Source organism: Myotis yumanensis, unplaced genomic scaffold (genome assembly GCF_028538775.1).
Source record: "Myotis yumanensis isolate MYYU_CA2020_CCGP unplaced genomic scaffold, mMyoYum1.0.hap1 SCAF_9, whole genome shotgun sequence".
NCBI classification, from domain to species: Eukaryota; Metazoa; Chordata; class Mammalia; order Chiroptera; family Vespertilionidae; genus Myotis; species Myotis yumanensis.
The window spans coordinates 77,411,314-77,433,718 of NW_027223760.1; the positions used below are offsets into that span (position 1 = coordinate 77,411,314).

General features: G+C 42.8%; 1 protein-coding gene across 1 annotated transcript in view; it reads left to right on the forward strand.

Annotated features, from left to right (window-relative positions):
• Positions 1-9,260: 9,260 nt before the first annotated feature.
• HECW1 (HECT, C2 and WW domain containing E3 ubiquitin protein ligase 1) overlaps positions 9,261-22,405 on the forward strand; it is a 163,951-nt gene continuing 150,806 nt past the window's right edge. Inside the window, exon 1 of the mRNA XM_070424743.1 lies at positions 9,261-9,289. The gene's annotated coding sequence lies outside the window, so the exon portion shown is untranslated. The remainder of the gene's footprint in view (positions 9,290-22,405) is intronic.

The following is a 22,405-nucleotide window of genomic DNA, read 5'->3' on the forward strand; positions in this document are numbered from 1 at the left end:
AAAAATTAACATAAAACTACTATATGATCCACCAGTTTTACTTCTGGTAATACACTGAAAAGAACAGAGCAGGGTCTTAAAGAGATATTTACAGACTTGTGTTCATAACAGCATTATTCATAATGGCCAAAAAGTGGAAGTAACCCAAATGTCCACTGATGGATGAATGGATAAGCAAAATGGGTATATACATACAATGGAATATTTTTGGCTTTAAAAAGGAATGAAATTCTGACACATGCTACAACATAGATAAACATTGAAGACATTATGCTAAGTGAAGTAAGTCAGGCACAAAACGACAAATACTGTATGATTCCACTTATATATGGTACCAAAGATAGTAACATTCATAGAAATAGAAAGAGTGGTGGTTACCAGAGAATAGAGGGAAAGGGGAATGGGAACTTATGAATGGACACGGAGTTTCAGTTTGGGATGATGAAAAGGTTCTGGAAATGGACAGTGGTGATGGCTGTACAACAATGTAAGTGCACTAACTGTTACTGAACTAATTGTACACTTGAAAATGGTTAAAATAGTAAACAAGATTGAGGAACCTCTAATCAGACTCATTGAGAAACAGAGCCCACCTGGTGTGGCTCAGTGGTTGAGCATTGACCTATGAAGCAGGAGGTCACTGTTTGAATCCCCATCAGAGCACATGCCCGGATTGCTGGCTTGATCCCCAATAGTGGACATGCAGGAGGCAGCCAATCAATGATTCTCTCCATCATTGATATTTTCATCTCTCTCTCCCTCTCCCTTCCTCTCTGAAATCAATACAAACATTTTAAAGAGAGAGAAGACCCAAATAAACAAAACTGTAAGAGATGTAACAAGAAGCATCACAGAAATAGAAATGATTGTTACGAACAATTATATGCCAACAAAATAGACAAACTGTTTGAAATGGACAAATTCCTACTAACATATAATCTTCCAAAATGAAATAAGGAAAAAGCAAAACACCTGAATAGACCAATAACATCCTATTAAAATGAAGCAAGAATCAAAATACTTCCAGCAAACAAAAGTCCTGGAATGGATGATTTCACAGGTTAACTTTACCAAATATTCAAACATGAACTAACTCCTATCCTTCTCAGACTATTCCAAAAAACTCAAGAGGAGGAAAGACTTCCAAGCTCTTTTTACAAGGATAACATAATCCTAATACCAAAACCAGATAAAGACACAACAAAGACAGGAAATTATAGGCCAATATACCTGTTTAATATAGTTGTTAAGATCCTCTACAAAATATTAGTAATTCGGATCCAGAATTACATTTAAAAAAATCATACACCATGATCAAGTGGGATTTATTCTGGGATGCAAGGTTGGTACACTACCCACAAATCAATAAATGTGATACATCACATAAACAAAATGAAAGGTGAAGATCACATGATCACATAATCATATCAATAGATGCAGAAAAAGCATTTGATAAAATCCAGCACCCATTTATGATAAAAACTCTCAGCAAAGTGGGAATAGAGGGATCATACCTCAACATAGTAACAGCCATATACGTATGAAAAACAGCCAACATCATATCCAATGGGCAAAAACTAAATGCATTTCCCATAAATCAGGAACAAGACAGGGACGTCTGCTTTCAGCACTTTTTTTTTTAAAGAACAGCGTTGTATTTATTTCAAAGAGAGGAAGGGAGAGGTAGAGAGGAATAAAGAAAATCAATGATGACAGAGAATCATTGGTAGGCTGCCTCCTGCATGCTCCCTACTGGGGATCCAGTCCACAACCCAATTATATGCCCTGATGGGGAATCCAACCATGACCTCCTGGTTCATAGGTCTGTGTTCAACCACTTAGCCACACCGGCCAGGCTCAGCACTCTTATTCAACATAGTATTGGAAGTTCTAGCCATAGTGATCAGACCATAAGAAGATATAAAAGGCATCCAAATTGGAAAAGAGGAATTAAAACTGTCATTATTTGCAGATGTCATTATATTGTATGTAGAAAACACTAAAGACTCCACCAAAAACCTACTAGATCTAATAGATGAATTTGGAAAAGTTGCAGGATATAAAATCAACATCCTGAAATCAAGGGCATTCTTATACACCAATATTGGACTCTCAGAGAGATAAACTAAAAAAAAAAAATCTATTTACCATTTCAGTAACAACAAAAGGATACCTTGAAATAAACTTAACTAAGGAGGTAAAAGACCTGTACTTGGAAAACTGCATTAAGAAAAGAAATAGAAGAAGATACAAACAAATGGAAGCATATACTGTGTTCAGGGATTGGAAGAATTATCATTATTAAAATGTCCATACTACCCAAAGCAATCTAAATATTCAATGCAATACCTATTAAATTACCAACAACATATTTCACAGATATAGAACAAATATTCCAAAAATATATATGGAAACAAAAAAAGACCCCAAATAGCTGTAACAATATTGAGAAGGAAGAACAAAGTTGGAGGGATCACAATACTATACTATCAAACTATAGTCATTGTAATAAAAACCAGCCTGGTACTGGCCCAAGAACAGGCATATTGATCAATGGAACAGAACAGAGAACCCAGAAATGGACCCAAATCATTATGGGGATCTTATCATAAGTGAGTGCTGCATTGGAGACTAAATGCACGTCCTTGATGGGTCACCTATGCCAAAGTTAGATCTGTAATAGTAAAAGAGTGGGACCCTGAGACATGGAAATGTGATATTTGGTTGATTCCCTGGCACATCCCCCTCCCCCCCTCTGCCGCCGCCCCGCCCTCTTGTTAGAGAAGAGGAGCTTCCCTTGCTCAAGGCTTTGCAAAGTTTTACCTGAGGAAGGAGCCTCAAAAGATGATGCTTGTCCTTCATCTCCCACCATTATCTCCACACAGAAAATTTAGGGCCAGGTACTGGTGATTACTGGCTGTCTACCAGGAAGAAACAGTTTTCACACCAAAAGAATTTTAAGACCTGGCTAATGTGTACCAGCAAGATTTGAGATTTTGCAATTAAGACCTAGGAAGAAAGAACTAGAGCAGCGGTTCTCAACCTGTGGGTCGCAACCCCTTTGAGGGTCAAATGACCCTTTCACAGGGGTCGCCTAAGACCATCAGAAAACACATATATAATTACATATTGTTTTTATGATTAATCACTATGCTTTAATTATGTTCAATTTGTAACAATGAAATTGGGGGTCACCACAATATGAAGGACTGTATTAAAGGGTCGTGGCATTAGGAAGGTTGAGAACCACTGAACTAGAGAATATTTATTCTACAGAAGAAAATTTGAGGGACTACAAAGATGTTTTAATCTATTAATCTATATAATAAAAGCCTAAGCAACTGTTACAGCAGAATGACCGGTTGCTGTGATACACACTGACCACCAGGGGCAGACGCTCAACACAGGAACTGCCCCCTGGTGGTCAGTGCGCTCCCACTAGGGGAGTGCCACTCAGCCAGAAGCCGGCTCACAGTGGCTGTGGTGGGAGCCTCTCCCGCCTCTGCAGCAGCTCTAAGGAGCAGCAAGCCGAGCAGTAAGGAGCCTGCTGCTAAGGAGCAGTGAGCTGAGCAGTAAGGAGCAAGGGATCCCGGATGCGAGAGGGATCCCAGAGTGCGAGAGGGCACAGGCTGGGCTGAAGGACCTCCCCCCCAACCCCCCACCCCCATTGCACGAATTTCATGCACTGGGCCTCTAGTATATTATAACACATGAAGTATAAAATGTCTTACTTTGAATGTTTTGGAAGTTTATTTTATAACCTTGTATGTAGTTCATTTTTATTGGTGTTTTATGACTGGTTAAATAAAACACATCTGTTTGATATTTTAAATGTTTGATGTATGTCAATTAATTAAACTTTTCCATCATATTATTTTAACCATATGTGCATTAAATTACTCTCTTCAATCTAATTCAAATATGCTTAAGCCACCTTAAAAAGATATTAGACACAATTTCTTTGTGTTTAACACATGTTAACATTTTGATTAAGGCTATTATACACATTTTGACTTTTAAAACTTCTTTATAGATAATTAACATCAATATAAAATAATTAATTATAATTTTTTTGCTTTGTTGGTATTTTTAAGTCTCAATTTCTATCTGCTAATCCGATTGCAAATGTTACTTTAATGCATTCACTCCCCTATTCTATTTTGACTACTTCTCATTTTTAATCTATTTTTTATTGTATATGTAACCTTTATGTGAGATTTATTTTGTCATATTTGTTTTTTAACCTACTTTGAGGAATTTTCATAGAAAAATTTAACCCATCTATTCTATCAGCTAAAAATGGTATGTTTGACCTCAATTCTGTCATTGCTCTATGTTATTAAGGGTATGATAAAAACAATTGTTTGCTTCTATCTTCCTGGATTAAAAATAATTTAAATTTTACTTTATTTTTTAAATCCTTATTACTTTTATTGGGGTGACATTGGTTAATAAAATTATATAGGTTTCAGGTGTACAATTCTATAATACATCATCTGTATAATGTATTGTGTGTTCACCCGCCCAAGTCAAGTTTCCTTTCATCACCATTTATTCCCCCTTTAAACTCTTCTTCCTGACCCCCTCACTTCCCATCTAGTAATCCCGATAATGTGGTCTGTGTCTATGAGGCTTTTTTTTCTTTCCTTAATATCTTCAACTATTTCAGCCAGCACTCCAAACCCTTCACTCTGTTAGTATGTTCTCTATGTCTACACGTCTGTTTTTCTTTTGTTTGTTAGTTTCTTTTGTTCATTACATTCCACATATAAGTGAAATCATAGGGTACTTGTCTTTCTCTGACTGGCTTATTTCACTTAGCATGAAACTCTCAAGGTCCATCCATGCTGTGTAAAAGGCAAGATTTCCTCTTTTTTTTTTTATTGCCAAGTAGTATTTTCATTGTATAAATGTACCACTGCTTTTATATCCACTCATCTACTGATGGGCACCTGGGCTGCTTCCAAATCTTGACCATTGTAAACTGTAAGAACATAGGGATGCATATATTCTTTCAAATTAGTGTTTCAAGTTTCTTTGGATATATTCCCAGAAGTAAAATTGCTGGGTCATAAGGCAGTTCCATTTTTAATTTTTTTGAGGTAACTCCATATTGCTTTCCACAGTGGCTGCACCAATCTGCATACCCACCAACAGTGCACTAGGGTTCCCTTTTCTCCACATTCTTGTGGAATCTCAGCTTCCACATGTGGGAGTTGGGCCTGCCTTTTCTTACATCTCTGCCCTTGCTACCAGTCTCAGTGTGGCTTCTTTTATAAATACTTGGTTACAGCCGGCTGAAAGCTGGTATCTGGGGTTTATTTACCTTCTATAATTGAAACTTTGTTGCTTTGAGTGGAGTTCAGAGCTGGCTGAGGCAGCTGGGAAGCTTGGCTTCATCCATCATTGGGGCAACCAAGCCTCCTGCTTGCTCCAGCTCCGTGGCTGCCGGCCGCCATCTTGGTTGGGTTAATTTGCATATGGTCGCTCGGATTGGCTGGTGGGTGTGGCTTAAGGCATAGTGAAGGTATGGTCAATTTGCATGTTTGTCTTTTATTAGTGTAGACTAGAGGCCCGGTGCACAAAAATTTGTGCACTTGGCGGGGGGGTCCCTCAGCGGGGCCTGTGCCCTCTCACAGTCTGGGACCCCTTGGGTGATGACCATCTGCTGGCTGAGCCCTGCTCCCCAGGGGATTGGGCCTAAGCTGGCAATCAGACATTCCTCTGGCAGCCCGGCAGCCCTCGGGGGATGTCCACTTGCCAGCGGGGAGCAGACCTAAGCTGCAGTAGGACATACTTAGCGCTGCTGAGGAGGCAGGAGAGGTTTCCACCACCACCACTGTGCTGGCAGCCATCAGCCTGGCTTGTGGCTGAGCAGAGCTCCTCCATGTGGGAGCTGACTGACCACCAGAGGGCAGCTCCTGCATTGAGCGTCTGCCCCCTGGTGGTCAGTGTGTGTCATAGTGACCAGTCATTCCCAGTCTTTCTGCTGTTAGGGTCAGTTTGCATATTACCCTTTTACTATATAGGATAGAACCCTGGTGCACGGGTGGGGGCCGGCTGGTTTTCCCTGAAGGGTTTCCCGGATCAGGGTGGGGGTCCCGCTTGGGTGCCTGGCCAGCCTGGGTGAGGGGCTGATGGCTGTTTTCAGGCTTCCCACACCCCCTTTAGGGTGGGGGTCCCCACTGGGGTGCCTGGCCAGCCTGGATGAGGGGCTGAGGGCTGTCTTCAGGCTGCCTGCACCCCCTTTAGGGTGGGCGTCCCTACTGGGGTGCCTGGCCAGTCTGGATGAGGGGCTGAGGGCTGTTTTCAGGCAGGCCAAGCCTGCAACTGAAGCTCCCAGTCTCTCCTTTTTCTCTCTCTCTTTTTTTTTATTCTGGGATTTATTTACCTTCTGTAATTGAAACTTTGTTGTGGCTCCAGCTCCGAGGCCAGCTGACTGAAAGCAGGTACCTGGGGTTTGTTTAGCTTCTGTAATTGCAACATTGTTGCATCCGGAGCTCAGAGCTGGGCCACAGCAGATGGGGAACCTTGGCTTCCTCCATCGCCGGGGCATCCAGACCTCATGTTCACTTCAGCTGCGTGGCTGCCGGCCGCCATCTTGGTTGGCAGTTAATTTGCATATCACCCTGATTAGCCAATGGGAAGCATAGCAGAGGTATGGTTAATTACCATGTTTGTCTATTAGATAGGATTAGTATTGTTGGAAGCATTGGGACAATGAATTATTATTATTGTATTTATAAATGTTTGGAGTATATTGGAAGCTTGATACATATGATTCATACATGGGTGGCTTTAAAATTCACGGCAAATCTTTTCATTTCTCCACCAAATACACCTCATTTTAAGTTAGGGCAGCTGAATTCTGTTCCCTTTAGGTTCAAGGTCTTCTACTGGCAATGAGACCTTAAGGAAATTATACAACCCTATGTAGCCTGGGTTTTCTTCTCTGTGAAATATGATGATGCTACCCAGACTGTAGAGGGACTAAGAGGAATACCCAAAACAATGTGAGTGTGAGGAATAAATAAGTCAGTAAGGGTGGAGCTACCTTCACATCTTCCAAGCTTTCCACCGGTTTGGTTGTGAGAGAGAAATGGATGCCAAGAGGCTGTTCAGTGAAATAAGTTCCACTGAGGAGCAGCCATCTTACAGTGTTTGGAGGTGGGAGAGGCAAGAGGGGATGTGGTTTTGGGAGGTCTGTGCTCTGGTCTTAAGTAAGGAGTCTGGAGTCAGGGCCAACCCTGTTTATTCTAGGGGAGTACTGCATTTGCGGTATAGGAAAAATGGCCACTCGGGGTGTGAATAATGTCTTATGTAGGGAGTGCTGGGCAGCAGAGCGGCAAGAAATAAATAAGCATTGTGAAGAATGCAAGTAGGTCATAGAATCACAGACTACAGAATGTGCTCAAAACCACTGCATCTTATGGGAACACATACAGGCCAAGTATAGACCAAGTGCACTTAGATTTAGGTACTGGGATTAGCTAGCAACCGACAGTGACAAACATTTCAGTTCTGTTTGCATCTTGATTGGCTTTTCAAAGAGGATGTAGTCTCTGCTTCCAGTTCTAGCATTCTGATACTGCGTGCAGTTTAATATAAAACCCGGGTTGAAATCCAGGCTTTCCAACTATAGATTTTCTGGGAAGATTTTCATCCTTTGCATTTATAATTATGATGTTCTTTCCGTGTGTTTGTGGTGCAAATACTAGACAGTTTCTGGACATGTGTCTGTGAGTGTGCGTAGCTGTGTATTATTTAAGTGGGTAACGTGTGTACAACAGAGGCCAAGAACACCTGTTATAGGGTACCTACTGAGGTGTCTGTACCACCTCCTTTCTCAACACACTGGTTGTACTTACATAGAAGAGCCAATGGGCCCCGAGCTGGTGCTGGATATGCCCAGTGTCCGTTCTGGGTGTGGGAAGGATAGGGCCCTGGGTAACAAGAATATATACACATACTTTGAATAATTATAAAGGCAGTGTTTATTAAAGGACATTTTATTTTCAAAATTGGACTATCAGCTGTAAAGTGTGTACACATTTGGGAGGACTATATATATGTATATATTATACCTGGGGGGGGCGGGGGGGAGGGGGGAGGGTGGTAGTGCTCGCGCTGAGGCCGTAGGGCGGGGCCGCGCTGAAGGAGCCAGCGCTGCTAGTGGCTGCTGCTGGAATCCGGTACCCACAGAGGAGCAGGCGAGGCGGGCGGGGTGCGGGCGGGAGGATGAATCGATGAAGCGCTGCGTTACAGTGCACCAGGCGCCGCGGTGGGAGCCGAGCACGGTGCGTCTCTGACCCGCCGGCCCTCCCCTCCCGCACCCACTCGCCGAGCCCGGCCGGTCCGCCGAGCGGTGGCCGCCACTGGTCCGGGGCAGCTGCAGCGCGGCCAGAGCGGGTGGGCGCCTGGTCCGTCCCGCAGGTCCCCGAGGCCCGGCGAGCCCTGCAGGGCACATGTGCCCCCCTGGCTGTCATCTGCGCGCTGACAGGAGCATGATCTATGCCCGGGCCGGGGCTGCCAAGGTAAGCGGGCGCTTTTCGGGGACTCTGCTTGCCGCCCCTTCCCCTGCCCTTCTCTGGGCGGCTTCGCCGCTGCTGGCGAGGCCCCGGCAGCGCCCTCCTTCCCCAGAACCTGGGATCCACCCTCCTCCCCACCTTCTCGCTGCTCCCGGGAGGTTCAATTGTCAGCCTGGGGCGCGCCGCCGGGCCTGGCCGGCATTCGCGGGTGTGGACCCGAGCTCGAGTGCCACGGGCACACCCGGCCCTCCCGGGAGGGGAGGCTCCGAGAGAAACAAAGAAACCCCCCAGCGGGTTCGCTGCGTCTCCCCCGCCCCGGCCCTCCCAGTGAGAGAGGTGTCGGTGAGGGGGCGGAGAGACCTACGTAATCCCCTGCTCAGCCCACACCCACCCCTGTTCCAAAGCTCTGGGCGTCGGTTTCGCCTGGGGCTCCCTGTAGGTAATCGTGCGCCTGGCCATGCCCCGGGATAACTGAGCGAGCGCCCAGAGCCCCGCACGGACGCGAGGATGCTCTCCCCGGGGGCACGTGCGGAGCCGGCCCTGGCTCCTGGCTCCTGCGGGTGGCGGCCGGCGCGGGGATGCGCGGGCTGGGGCTCCTCCAGCGCCGCCCTGGCCCCGGCCGGCTGCGGGGCTCAGCGGATCCCGCCACCTGAGTTCTCACCGGAGCAGCCGGTCATGTCACCTGCGGTACTGCGACCTGCGCACAGGCAGAGAGGAGCCGCGGGGGGCAGTGTGCCCGGTCCATCCATTGGTAGCTGAAGGTGCGCTGCTTTTCATCCCTGCCTCCCGGTCTATGACAATGCAGCCAGATTCGGGGGCTCGCACCAGGCGGTCCTCCACCCCACCCTCATCCAGTGCCTCCTGCCTGCCTTTGCTGGACCGGCCGCTGGGCCTGTTGGCCTGTTTGCGGAGCGCGGGTGCGTGGGCTGGCTGGCTGTGTGGCATGCAGAGGCCGGACACAGTAACTTCCCTGCCGAATTTCAGCGCGAGGCGGGAGCTGGCAGGGACTCAGGCTGCGGAGATGTCGTCGGGCTTCCTGTGGTTCCAGGCACAGCCCGCCTCGGTCTGCATTGGGCAGACACCAGATTCAGCATTGGGTGATTTTCCTGGTTGCAGGAGATAGTGTTTGACGTTGCTGTAGTTATTTTTTGTGCTTACTTTTCTTGGGATCTGCAGTGGTGCAATTCTCCCCTTGTTTTTATTTTTTCTCTTGGAAAAGATAACAAGGCTGTCTTCGGCAGAAATGGATATAGGAAGACAAGCATAGTTCAAAGACTAAGGGAGGCATCTTTTCGATTTTCCTAGGATTAAGTGCGATGTAGGAGGACAGATGCCCTGGGAAAGGGCCAGCCTTTAAAGACCCAAGAAGTGTCATTGTCCAAGACCGTACAAAGCAGGTAGCCATATCTGCGTTTCTCGTCAGCGGACTCCCTTGGCTTTGGCTATTACAGCAATTCGTTCTGGATCGCGGATTCATTTTGAAAATGTGTGTTGTTCACTAAGAAGGGATTAGGGTCCACATGCCTACCCTGGCATGATGTGTGTATCTGATTGGTAGAGAAATAGTGTGTGGTAGAATTCCCTGGTGCCCCTTCTTTCTCTTTGCTGCCTCCTCCGGAATGTGGTAGTGGAGAAATGCAGCACGCTTTTAATTCCTAGACCTGCAGGACTTCAGAGTGTTTAATTTAATAAAGCATGTTCTGACTAATTCTGGAATCCCAGGCTAGTGCCGTTGGCAGCTTTGTGAGATGACAGTTCTGCTTTTGTCTGCAGTAGTTATTTCACAGAGGCAAATTACTTAAGTTTGTTCAGATTGTGTACCTTATTGGCTTGGTGGAGAGATCACATCCTGAGCCAGAACAGTCTGTAAATGCATCAGCATAGAGGGACTGCAGCTGCTGTGATCTGTTTGCGTAGCGACATTTGATCCCTTTTAAAGACGGGTGTTTTAAAAGATCACTTTAGGCTTTACCTTCTCTGATGTTTGCATCTGATATGACTATTAATACAGGAAATGCTAACAGACCAGATGTGATCATGGAAAGACAAGCCTCCTCAGCCCCTTCCTTAACTGTAAAGTGAGTAAGTCGGGTTAGCTGTGGTTCCTCCCAGTTCCAACATTGTGTGATAAGGTACCCAGTTTAGCCATGCAAATGGTTATGGCCCAAACTGTGTAAGCAAAGCAGGGATTGATTCCTGAATTTATGGCTTGTTTTTATACCTGCAAGGTTGTTGTTTTTTAACCCCAATATCTGCATTTTTCTCATAAATTAAATTAGGCAACAACTAAAACAGGTCATTTTTAAAAATCCACTATAGCAAAAATATTTTGTGGGGTTGAAGGAGAGAGAAGGATGTTGAATTCATAGGATAACAGGTTTTCTCTTCATTTGTGGATTAGTTATCTATTCCAGCCCTGTCATTTGTGGATAATTGAGACTGTAGCTTATTTCCAATGAGTTTTGTTTTGTTTTGAATGAAACACTCTATGTAGCTTTTTCATCCTGCACAGCAGTTGGCAATAGCATGACTTACGTTCCCTGATAGAATTTGGTGTTGCTCATAAAACTTGTTAGCACTGTTTGGCTTGTTATAAAACTGAGTGAGGCAACAATTATTCTAAATAGGCAAGCAAAGTGTTTTCATATGCTTATACTAATTTGTACAATTTAGGGATAGTTGAGATATTTGATCATTGTTTTATGCTCATCCACACAATTTTCCACAGCAGTGTGCTTTTTTTAAAGTTACAATCAAAATAACTTCCTGAAAAAAATAGTACCTGTCAGCATAATGAATCGCTCCCCCTCCAATTTTCCCATAAGCCTTTTGTCCATACCACTAAGGCATCACTTATCATATTGCAATTACATGAGTTATGAATGGCCCACAGCCTCCTTGTCTTACAAATAGTGTGAGTATCTTGAGGACAATGACATTGTTAAATTTATCTCTCATCTCTTCAGCACCTTGAACTTTGCCCAGTCCATGGTATGCTCTTAGGCAGCGGTTCTCAACCTGTGGGTCAGGACCCCTTTGGCAGTCGAACCACCCTTTCACAGGAGTCGCCTAAGACCATCCTGCATATCAGATATTTACATTATGATTCATAACAGTAGCAACATTGCAGTTATGAAGTAGCAACGAAAATAATTTTATGGTTGGGTCACAATATGAGGAACTATATTTAAAGGGCCCGAAGGTTGAGACCCACTGCTCTTAGGGTTGGTGACTGAGTGGATCTCAGGTCACAGGTGGGAATTCTTCCCTTTGTGAATCAGATGGGCAAATCAAAGAGGTTATTTAAGATGCTGAGGAGAACCAACAAGCTGGGACTCAAATCCAGGCTCTCCACTATACTGCTTCTGAGAGAGGCTACACCACACCCGCAGTAGAAAATGAGGTAGACAGCAAGTTCAAATGCTTCAGGTTTGGGTCTTTCGTTTTTTACTTGGATGACTTATATTGTCCATTCTGACAAAATCAGTCTGCTACTGCTCTGTTCTGTCTTGCTGTAGCCTTTGAAGGAAACGTGTTCTGTCCAAGCCCTCTGTCTCCTAAGTGGCACTTAATCGGAAAGCCTGAGTGAGTGCCCTCCTGCCCCCACCCCACAAAAGTGCTTCTGAAACAACCCAGCAGTCCCATTGATTCGGCCATCGTTCCTGGCCAGCTCACTCCAACAGAGTTGCCCAACAGGCAAATTTCTGAGCTAACAGGTGTTACTTATTGATAAAGCAACCCCTGCTTCTCTCCCATCACCTTCTTCCTTTCCATCTTACAAAACAGAACAGGTGTCCGTTAGGAAACCAGGAAGTACAGTGCTCATATGTCCTTTCTGTAATGCAGCCCTGGGCATGTTTGATGTCTATGGCCTTTTAGAGAAAACAGTGTGAAAGGTTTAGTGTGGCTTTTTCAAGTCACTTTTCCTCTCTCAGGTTTAATTTCTTCTTTAAAAGTAGGGAGTTGAACCAGGTAATCCCAAAGGTCACTTCTACCATCATGATTCTGTGATTATTTTTGTTGGTTTATTCAATTGAGCTAATTAGAGGGCAAAAAATATTACTGATAATTTAACTCGACTATATATATGTATATATAGTAGAACTACTTAAGGCTCTCTGTGTCAGCCTCTGGGTTATCTAATAATCACGCTGGGTCCTCTGTAAATGCTATTCTCTACAAATGTAGTAATTTTTTCTTATTTGTAAAACTTGATTTACTGTATGGAAGGAAAAGGTTTGTGGAATTTCCTGTTCCAAGAAGTATACAGTCCCCAACTCCTATATAAAATGTTTAGAACTTTAGGGTTTGATAGTCAAGGTTCCAATACCTGTAGTAAAGCGGTTTTATTTTCACCATGAGTGTGTTTCATGGCTAAATAACTTGCAGCCAAAAGTGTTCCCTGAGATTCATCCAACCATTTCTCTTTCCATTTATTTCTGCTTCCTCATTTTGCTTTCCCTCCCTCCATTATTAGCTCCATGGACCTCCTGTCACATTTCACAAAATATATGCCACTAGTACTAATGCCCACCTCCCCCACCTTCACCATGTCCCTCCAAATGTAGGAGTCGGAGCCTCATAATCTTCCTACTTGCCTCAACCTTCTCTACACCCTTCATGAGTATTGCTTCTCAAGTTTAAATATGAGGATTAGAGGTAGACTAGTTCATGTGATGATTCTGTTTATAGACGTGTATTTCTCATGGAATACATGAAATTATCAGAGCAGTTATCAGATCAATTTTGTTAGAATGGACAATATAAGTCATTCAAGTAAAACACAAGGTATTTGTCTCTTAAAGTCTCTTTCAATACTTTAGGAAACAAAGAAACATATAGATGATTTATAATGTACATCATACTATAATGTTTGGATGTGTGGGTATTGGTAAGTGGTTGTTCTCTTCTGTGACACGGTCACTGTAGGGAAATAAGTGGTAGGTGCAGGATGTTGCTGTTTATTGGAAAGATATCACAAAGACCACTGGGGAAAAAAATCTGGATTTCCATAGCAACAAGTGATGTGTGCTGTTCACATTATTAATTAGAAACCCTCACTTTATTGTCTCAAAGCTTGATGCACACAGAGGATGAAAAATAAGGATAGAGTGTATAGACAGGCTCTTCTCATACTATCAGGCATCTATTGCATTGCAGTATTTTGGGTAGAATTCAGTGGATGGAACTTAAAGCTGGTTTTGGAGTTGGGGGAGGTGGGAAGAGCTGGAAAGAGAAGCCATCTGTGCCCATGATGGAGAGGCTGTCATGTAGACTTCATTTGGGGTTCCTTTTATATATTTAGTGGAACAGATTTTTCTTTTCACACTTTCAAGATCTATTTGTATTGCACAGATGTCAGGGAAATATTGTGTGTGTGAAAGAGGAAAAAAAAAGACCAAAATTCACATTCATGGCCAGGGATTGTAATTTAAGCACGTTGCCCTTAAATTGACACCCACTTAACTTGCACAAATGTGACTTGCCTTTGCTTTCAGGGTATAAGTCACAGCAATTTGCGAAAGAGAAATCTCAGTCCTGCACATTATTAAAATTCAGGGATTCAGGTTAAGAAGGTGAAAAAAAAAAAAGATGGGAAGACTAGAATTACGCACTGTAGACCTTGCTAATGGAACCCATCAGTCAGTCATCATTTTCCTTCTATAAATCTATTGATGTATCCTGTAGTTTTTTCACCCGGTAAGTACACTGACCGGGTGAAAAAACTACAGGATACATCAATAGATTTCTCTCATTCAAAGGACTTGTCTTTTTCTTTACAATTAGTCATAATTCCTTTTACTATCAAAACTTAAAACTACCTAATTAACAAGTTTTCCCCCTATTTTTTGAGCACAAGTTATTTTTGTGAAAATAATCCTTTTGAAGTTGAGAAAAAAAATAATTTAGAGGGTTTTCCATGCCATTTCCCCCTCCATCTCCTCAGTGTCGCCTCTGTTCATGATCAGGCACCGGACCTGTGTGTAAAGGGGATGACAGGAGAGAAACTGTTGGCACACAAACGCACTGTAATATATTACACTTTATAGAGCCCCCCCCCCCCCGACCCTACACCCCCACAGCACTGATGTTTTGTTTCCTTTTATAAAACACACCTCGAAAAGTTGTTTACACTGGCTTTCCCCACTCTCCATCTCAGCCTGTAAATACACATTTTATCAGGTAATGTTTGATTTAGACAAACAATACATTTAACATAAATGTAAATTATGGGGGGGGGGAATGCCTGCCATGCAGCCTGAGACCAAAAAAAGCATCAATTCATTTTTAAGCTCTCTGCGCTCCTGCCTCATCTCTCCTTCTGGCTCTCTGAGAGCACCCCACTTGGGTTCCTGTCCCCACCCGTCCCTTCCCCTGTACCCTGGAAGGTCACCAGTGGTCTCTTCCTTGTCAGATATAAGGTCAGTCTCTATCCTCAGCAGCACTTCACATTGTGCACCACTCCCTCTTACTCAAGCTCCTGGCTTCTAGGACCCCAGATTCTCCTGGTCTTCCTGCCGCCTCCCTGGATCCTCTTCCTCAGGCTCTGTTGATAGCGCCTGAATTTTTATCCCTGCTAACCTCTACTGAACTTTGTCTCTACATGATGGAATTCTGCAGGGCTTGGCTTTCAGATCTCTTCTCCTCTTATCTACATCCCTGCCTTTGGTATAATACTGCATTCATGCTGATGATCCCAAGTTGATTTCACCAGTCTTGACTCATTCCCAGAACATCAGACTTAAATATGCCACTGCCAGCATCTTCCCTTGAATGCCACGTAATCTTAACCCTCTCTCCCCCAATTTTTACTCCCCAAACCAGTTGCTCAGGCCAAATGCTTTTGTGTCCCCCGATTTCTCTCTCTCTATCACCCAAATCTAGCTTTCAGAACATTGCTTTCTCTTCCTCTCACCCCCTCCATCCAGCACGACCACAGCTTAATAAGTCACCATGATTTTGCACTTGAATTTTAGCCAGTGTCTTGTATTTCTTGCCCATCTGCAATCTATTCCTTATACAACAGCCCAAAAGATCATTAATTCATTCAACAAATATTGACTAAGTATCTGCTATGTGTCAGGCATATTTTAGGTGTTGGCATGTAGCATAAATACAACAGTCACAATACCTATTATGTCTTTGCCCACAATCCTTCACTGTTTCCATCCTGCTCAGAATGAAGCCCAAACTCCTCATTTGGCTACAAGGTTCTTCATAACTGGGGCTCCGGCTCCTGCCTCACCATTCTCCTTTCCCTGCTCACCAGCTCCCAGTCCTCAATCTCCTTCCTCTTCCTAGAAGATGCCAGGCACACTCTCATCTCACATGCTGTTCCCTTGATCTGGGGGATATCGCCTAGCTACAGGCAAGCTTGCTCCCTTGGCTAATGAGATATCACACCTTCATAAAGGCTTTCCCTGATACCCCATTTACACTGTGCTCTCTTCCATTTACCTAATTTCTTTTGTCTTCACACCACTTAGCACCACCTGTATGTGTATATATATATATATATATATATATATATATATATATATATATTATTGCTTATGTGTCTGTTTTCTGTCTTCCCTTCTAACTTATAAACACACTAGAGCAGGGACCTGTTTCTTTGCTCAGTGCCTGGAACATAATAGACACTCTTTATAAGATCAAATTCCTTTAGAATCTCCTGGATTAGAGTGTGGGTGGTATTTTTAGGTCTCTGGATCCTCTAAGAATACTCTTTTTCTTTTCCATAAATTATTTCTCCTACTTCTCGTAGTGGGGGTTGGGAGTCTTTAGTTAGTAGCGATTCTGTTATTCTGCTTGGGCATTTAGCTAGTACCGATTCTGTTATTTATCCTGGCTGCATCCTCTAACTCTTAAAGTTGGCGTTTGTCCTGGCTTCCTTTTCAGCACCCAGCAAGTAGCATTTGGTCACTCAGTTATTAGTGTTTGCCATGACGAAGTAACCGATTGAGCTAAAGCCAACTAGCGGTCACTCAATTATTGTTGAATTGAATCACTTGTTGTTGCCAGAACGTGATAAAATTGTTGTCTGCCCTCCTGTCACTACCTCCTCTGGGCCACATTGACTTTGTCATCTGGAATGTGAACTTGTCATTCCTGAGTTCAAAACCCTTGGAAGCCGCCAAAGTTTATACAATAAAGAACCAACTACCCAGGCTGGCCTGGCAGGCCTGTGCGGCTGTAGACAGACATGTTCCCAGAATGTTCCAGTGACCTCTGCTACAGTCAAGTGAACCTTTTTTTCCAAACATGCTCTGTGTGCTTGCTTACAATTGTGTATTTTTTCCTTATTCTCTATCCTACTCTTCAATCCCCTACCCATCTGTAAATTTCTTCAGTTTAAAGATCCAGCTTAAATCTCACCTCCTAGCAGAAGCCATCACTCAATAGAAGGATATCATTCTTTCCACCCCCACCCCCCTGCATTCCCTGTGATAGGTATCATTGCATATCCTTACTAACTGTTCTGCCTTTCAACCTCCCTTTATATGATGAGCTGGCTCCCCAAGGTTAAGGGCTGTGTCACATTTATCTTAGTATCCTGAAGACAATTGTCCCATCATCTGCCACTGCAGGTACTTCTCTGAGTCTTAAATGAATAAGTGACCCAAGGAAAAACCCAGGAGGTGAGAAGGTCTGCATTTTATTACTTCTAGATTGGCTTGCTGCACAATGTTTGCCTCCATGAAATGCATGTCATAAGGATGGGTAGAAAGTTGGGAGAGGCAGGCTCCACCAAGAATGGAATTTCTATGTGCTTTTTTAGTTGATTCTCCTGAGTGCTAAGGACAATGCTCGGTAATAGAATTCAGTAACTATTTAAAGACGGAATGTAGTTTATAGTTGGATGATATCTTAAATTTCTAATATCCTTGTTATATATTCTTAGTGAGAAAACTTCTCATTAAGGGGACTGGAGAGGCTTTCCTGAAAACACACAGTTAGACATGGAGCCTGTCTTCACCCTACTTTCCTGCCCGCCATGAATAGTGCAAATATATAGAAACTAGAGGCCTGATGCCTAAAAATTCGTGCAAGAGTAGTCCTTCCTTCCCCTCCCTGCCGGCACCAGCTTCCCTCCGGCATCAGGGACCCGGGCTTCACTCTGGCCGCCACCAGCAGGCGCCCAGGACCCAGGCTGCTTTGCTCCGGCCTGGCTTCATCTGGAAGGATGCCCAGAAGGACATTTGGTCTAATTAGCATATTACCCTTTTATTATTATAGATATATATTTATATATGTGATATATAAATACATATGTATAGATACAAATTTTTAAAATTCTGGTTTACTATTTTCAATAATTTTTCAATTGCTTATTCATTCAGAAGACATTTCTTGAGCTTCTATTATGTGACAAGTATTTATATTTGTTTGCATGTGGAAATTTTCCATCTAGATGAAATCTACTTATAGTTTAATATGAAAATGTGCAAAAGTTACAGCAGAATTAAGTACCTGCAGTGGAGAAACATCTAATTTGAGAAGACAAATTGAAAAAAAGCCCTTTGAGAGCGATTATTTCATTTTTCATATTATTAATGGAGCATCTATTATATACCAGACACTGGGTTGGAAACTGGGTTACCATGGTGAATGAAAATACAGCCACATTCCTTGTCTTATAGTGAGGTCCTCAGATTTATGATATTGCTTTCTGGGAAGCTACTCATAGTTTAGTCATTAAACAGAATATTACCCTTGTGAGGGACTTAGAAACCATCGTGATCTTTTTCTATTAAACTTATTTTATTAAAATCTAATGCTCTCTACACTGACTGAAATAAAGAATATTATACAGACTCCCAACAGCAGACCAGAGGATCCCAAGAATCAAGTCAAAGATTTGAAATACAAAGCAGCAAAAAACACCCAACCGGAAAAGCAAAATGAAAAAAGAATCCAAAAATACGAAGATAGTGTAAGGAGCCTCTGGGACAACTTCAAGCGTACCAACATCAGAATTATAGGGGTACCAGAAGAAGAGAGAGGGTAAGATATTGAAAACCTATTTGAAGAAATAATGACAGAAAACTTCCCCTACCTGGTGAAAGAAATAGACTTCCAAGTCCAGGAAGCACAGAGAACCCCAAACAAAAGGAATCCAAAGAGGACCACACCAAGACACATCATCATTAAAATGCCAAGAGCAAAAGACAAAGAGAGAATCTTAAAAGCAGCAAGAGAAAAAAAGTCAGTTATCTATAAGGGAGTACCCATACGACTGTCAGCTGATTTCTCAACAGAAACCATGCAGGCCAGAAGAGAGTGGCAAGAAATATTCAAAGTGATGAATAGCAAGAACCTACAACCAAGAGTACTTTATCCAGCAAAGCTATCATTCAGAATTGAAGGTCAGATAAAGAGCTTCACAGATAAGAAAAAGCTAAAGGAGTTCATCACCACCAAGCCAGCATTATATGAAATGCTGAAAGGTATTCTTTAAGAAGAGGAAGAAGAAAAAGGAACTCTTACCATTTGCCACAGCATGGATGGAACTAGAGAGCATTATGCTAAGTGAAATAATCCAGTCAGAGAAGGATATATACCACATGAACTCACTCATTTGTGGAATATAATGAACATCATAAACTGATGAACAAGGACTGATCCAGAGACGGAGAGGCATTGATTGGACTGTCGGGCCTTGGAGGGAAGGTAGGGGAGGGTGGGGGTAAGGGAGAAAGATCAACCAAAGGACTTACATGCAAGCATATAGGTCTAACCAATGGACATGGACAACGGGGGGGGGGGGGGGGGGCATGAGCGGGGGGGGGGGAGGGGAGAGGGGGTAACGTGGGTATAAGGACACATATGTAATATCTTAATCAATAAAAAAATATATATTTTTTTTTTTTAAAAAAAAAGAAAAAAAATCTAATGTTCTCATCATAGATCTTAGACATCTTGAGAGCCCATGGCTGTAGGAACATGCTTCCTTATGACTTGAAGCTTTGCCACACATTTCCTTTTTTTTCTTTTTTTAAATATTTTTTAATTGACTTCAGAGAGGATGGGTGAGGGATATGGAAGCATCGATGATGAGAGAGAGTCATTGAGTGGCTGCCTCCCGCATGCCCCTACTGGGGATATATCCCGCAACCCAGGCATGTGCCTTGATCAGGAATCAAGCCAGTGACCTCCTGGTTCATAAGATGATGCTCAACTAATGAGCAACACCGGCTGGTCAAGGAGCACTTTCTTAATCTAAATATTCCACATGGATTTCTGTGAACAGTTGTATCAAGGGTCATTCTGTAGCTCAGGCTTGCCATCTGCTCAGGACATACAAGCTCCTAGAACCAGGTGAAGTGAATGGCCTGCCATGATGCACATAGTTAGCAGGTGGACCAGGCCTGGGATGGAGACCACACTGGACACTGGGCCCCAGGATGCTCTCCTGGCTTAAACTGTGGAATAGGACTTCAAATGGGGTGGGTTGTGGGTGGGGAGAGGAGGCATAAAGACAGAAGACCAGACCCTCTCTCTAGGGATCTGCATCCTACTCTAGGTTAAAAGGCATTTATCATGCTAACTTAGGATATTCTTAGTTTCTTGGAGAAAACATTGAATGAATCATTTCAGCTACATAGAGAAATTTGAGGGGTTATGGCAAAAAAAAAACCCAACAACAAATGTAAATCCTAGTTGTATCTGTTGGTGTGGGAGTAATGAGGGAGAGCAGGAACTGGGTGAAAGTGTCAAATCTAAGATAGGAAAATATCATTCCATGGTCCACTCCCTTTTTCAAGTGTTCACTTGTTTCTACTAAACAATGTAACTGAAGCACTACTTTTATAAAAACGTTAAACTTTGTATAATTTTTTTCTTAATTTTTAGAACTCTGGCCTTTGAAATTTCACTTTAGAGACAAGAGTGAATGGCTTTGTGTTTACATTTAGCACATCTTGGTATGCATTTGCTACCAAGGGATACAGATATTTTATTTTTCAAATCTATTTTTTTCAAGTTGCCATTAGCAGATGACTTTGGGCATTTTCCAGGCAATGAGCTCTGTGAGATTTGAAAATTAGTTGTCATTTATAGATTTATAGAATGCTGGCTGGGGAAGGGACCTAAGCCACGTTTCACTTAACCCCCTCATTTCCACATGGTGGAACAGCCATCTCCCAGGGTCTTGGCCTCACACTTGTGAAACCTAAAGTGGGAAGCTGTCTCTCAACTACTAACTTTGCCTAATGCTTTGCAGCACCCTTTGCTAGCTCATGTTAGGGCAGGACAGGAAACTTGGATGCGTTCTGGGTCCAGGCAGATGTGGGTTTCAGGGTTGGGGATGGGGAGGGTGGGGACTTGTGACCAGGAGCTCCTGCTGGTCCTTAGTCAATTGTTGACATGTGGGAACATGAGCCAATGTTGCTAGCTAGCTCTTCTATTTTTTTTTCTAAGAAGATCAAAAGACTGGATGTTTAAGAGAAATTTTATAATTTTAAGGTGTTTTTTACTCATTCAATTTAATGATTTTACAATACTTGGGGGGCCAAACCAGGGATAACTGTAGCTTCCAATTTGCAACTTCTGCTCTAGAAAAACTATGCTTTGAGTATTTCTAGGCTGGAAACAAAGGACCATGATCATGGCTTCAAATAACTAAAATATGAAAGGTGGCAGAAGGACTTGCTCCGAGTCTAGAATGAGAACTAGTGGGCAGAGGATTTTGACACAATATTAAGTGTTTTCTGTTACTCAGAATGATTCAAGACGAGTGAAGCATTAGTGTGCCAGTGTGCACTGTGCAGACGTCACTAGGCCCCTTGTTGGGGTGCTGAATGAGGCCTGGGGTACTGACATTTTCCATGACTCTTGGGTAATAAGCTCCAAGTTTGCTCTCCAAGTTAGTTGTTCAGTGGTCCCGAGAGCCTCCCACTGTCTCACTATTCCATGGAAAATGGGCCAAAGCTTTCAGGACAAAATTCAGTGAGAGACAAGGTATACATATGTAGTTTGCTCTCACTCTTTTTTAAAAAAAAATACGTTTTTATTGATTTTTAGAGAAAGAGGAAGGAAAAAGGAGAGACAGAAATGTCAATGATGAGAATCAGCTGCCTCCTTCATGCCCTGCACTGGGAATCAAACCCAAAACCCAGGCACATGCCCTGATGGGGAATCGAACCATGACCTCCTGGTTGATAGGTCGATGCTCAACCACCGAGCCACACTGGCTGGGCTCTCATTCTTTTTTCAATAAAAACTCATCAGCTTGATTCTTTCTTCCACTTTTGTCTTCCTCCATAATTGTCCTGTTTTCTTTTGTCCATAAAGCTTTGTGCAAAGCCTCTTTACCTTCTATATTCCCACCCCACCATTATAAAAATTTCTCTTTTCTTTATTTTTGCTACACCACCGTAAAACTTTTATTTTAAAAAAAGTGTATGTATTATTTTCTATAACAAGGGTCTACAAACAAAGGCTGGTTTGCCTCTTGTTTCTATAGAGTTTTATTAGAACATAGTCACACCATCATTTACGCATTCTCCATGCATGTCTTCGGGCTACAGCAGCAGAGCTGAGTAGTTAAGACCTTATGGCCTGCACAACCTAAACTGTTTACTAATTGGCCCTTTAAGAAAAAGTTTACTGACCCCTGCTCTATATGAAAATGGTTATATAAGATAGATAATTTGAAAACAAAAACATGTATAAAGCATTAAATAACAACCACCTATAATGACCAGAAGTAAGAATCATTGGCATCTTAATGCATTTCCTCTAAGCATATATACAGTATAATGCTGGAGTCATACCATAAATACAACAATATATCCAATTATTTTCTTGTCATACAATTTTTATATTATATTATTTTAATTGGCTATATGAAACTCTTCAATACTCCATGTATA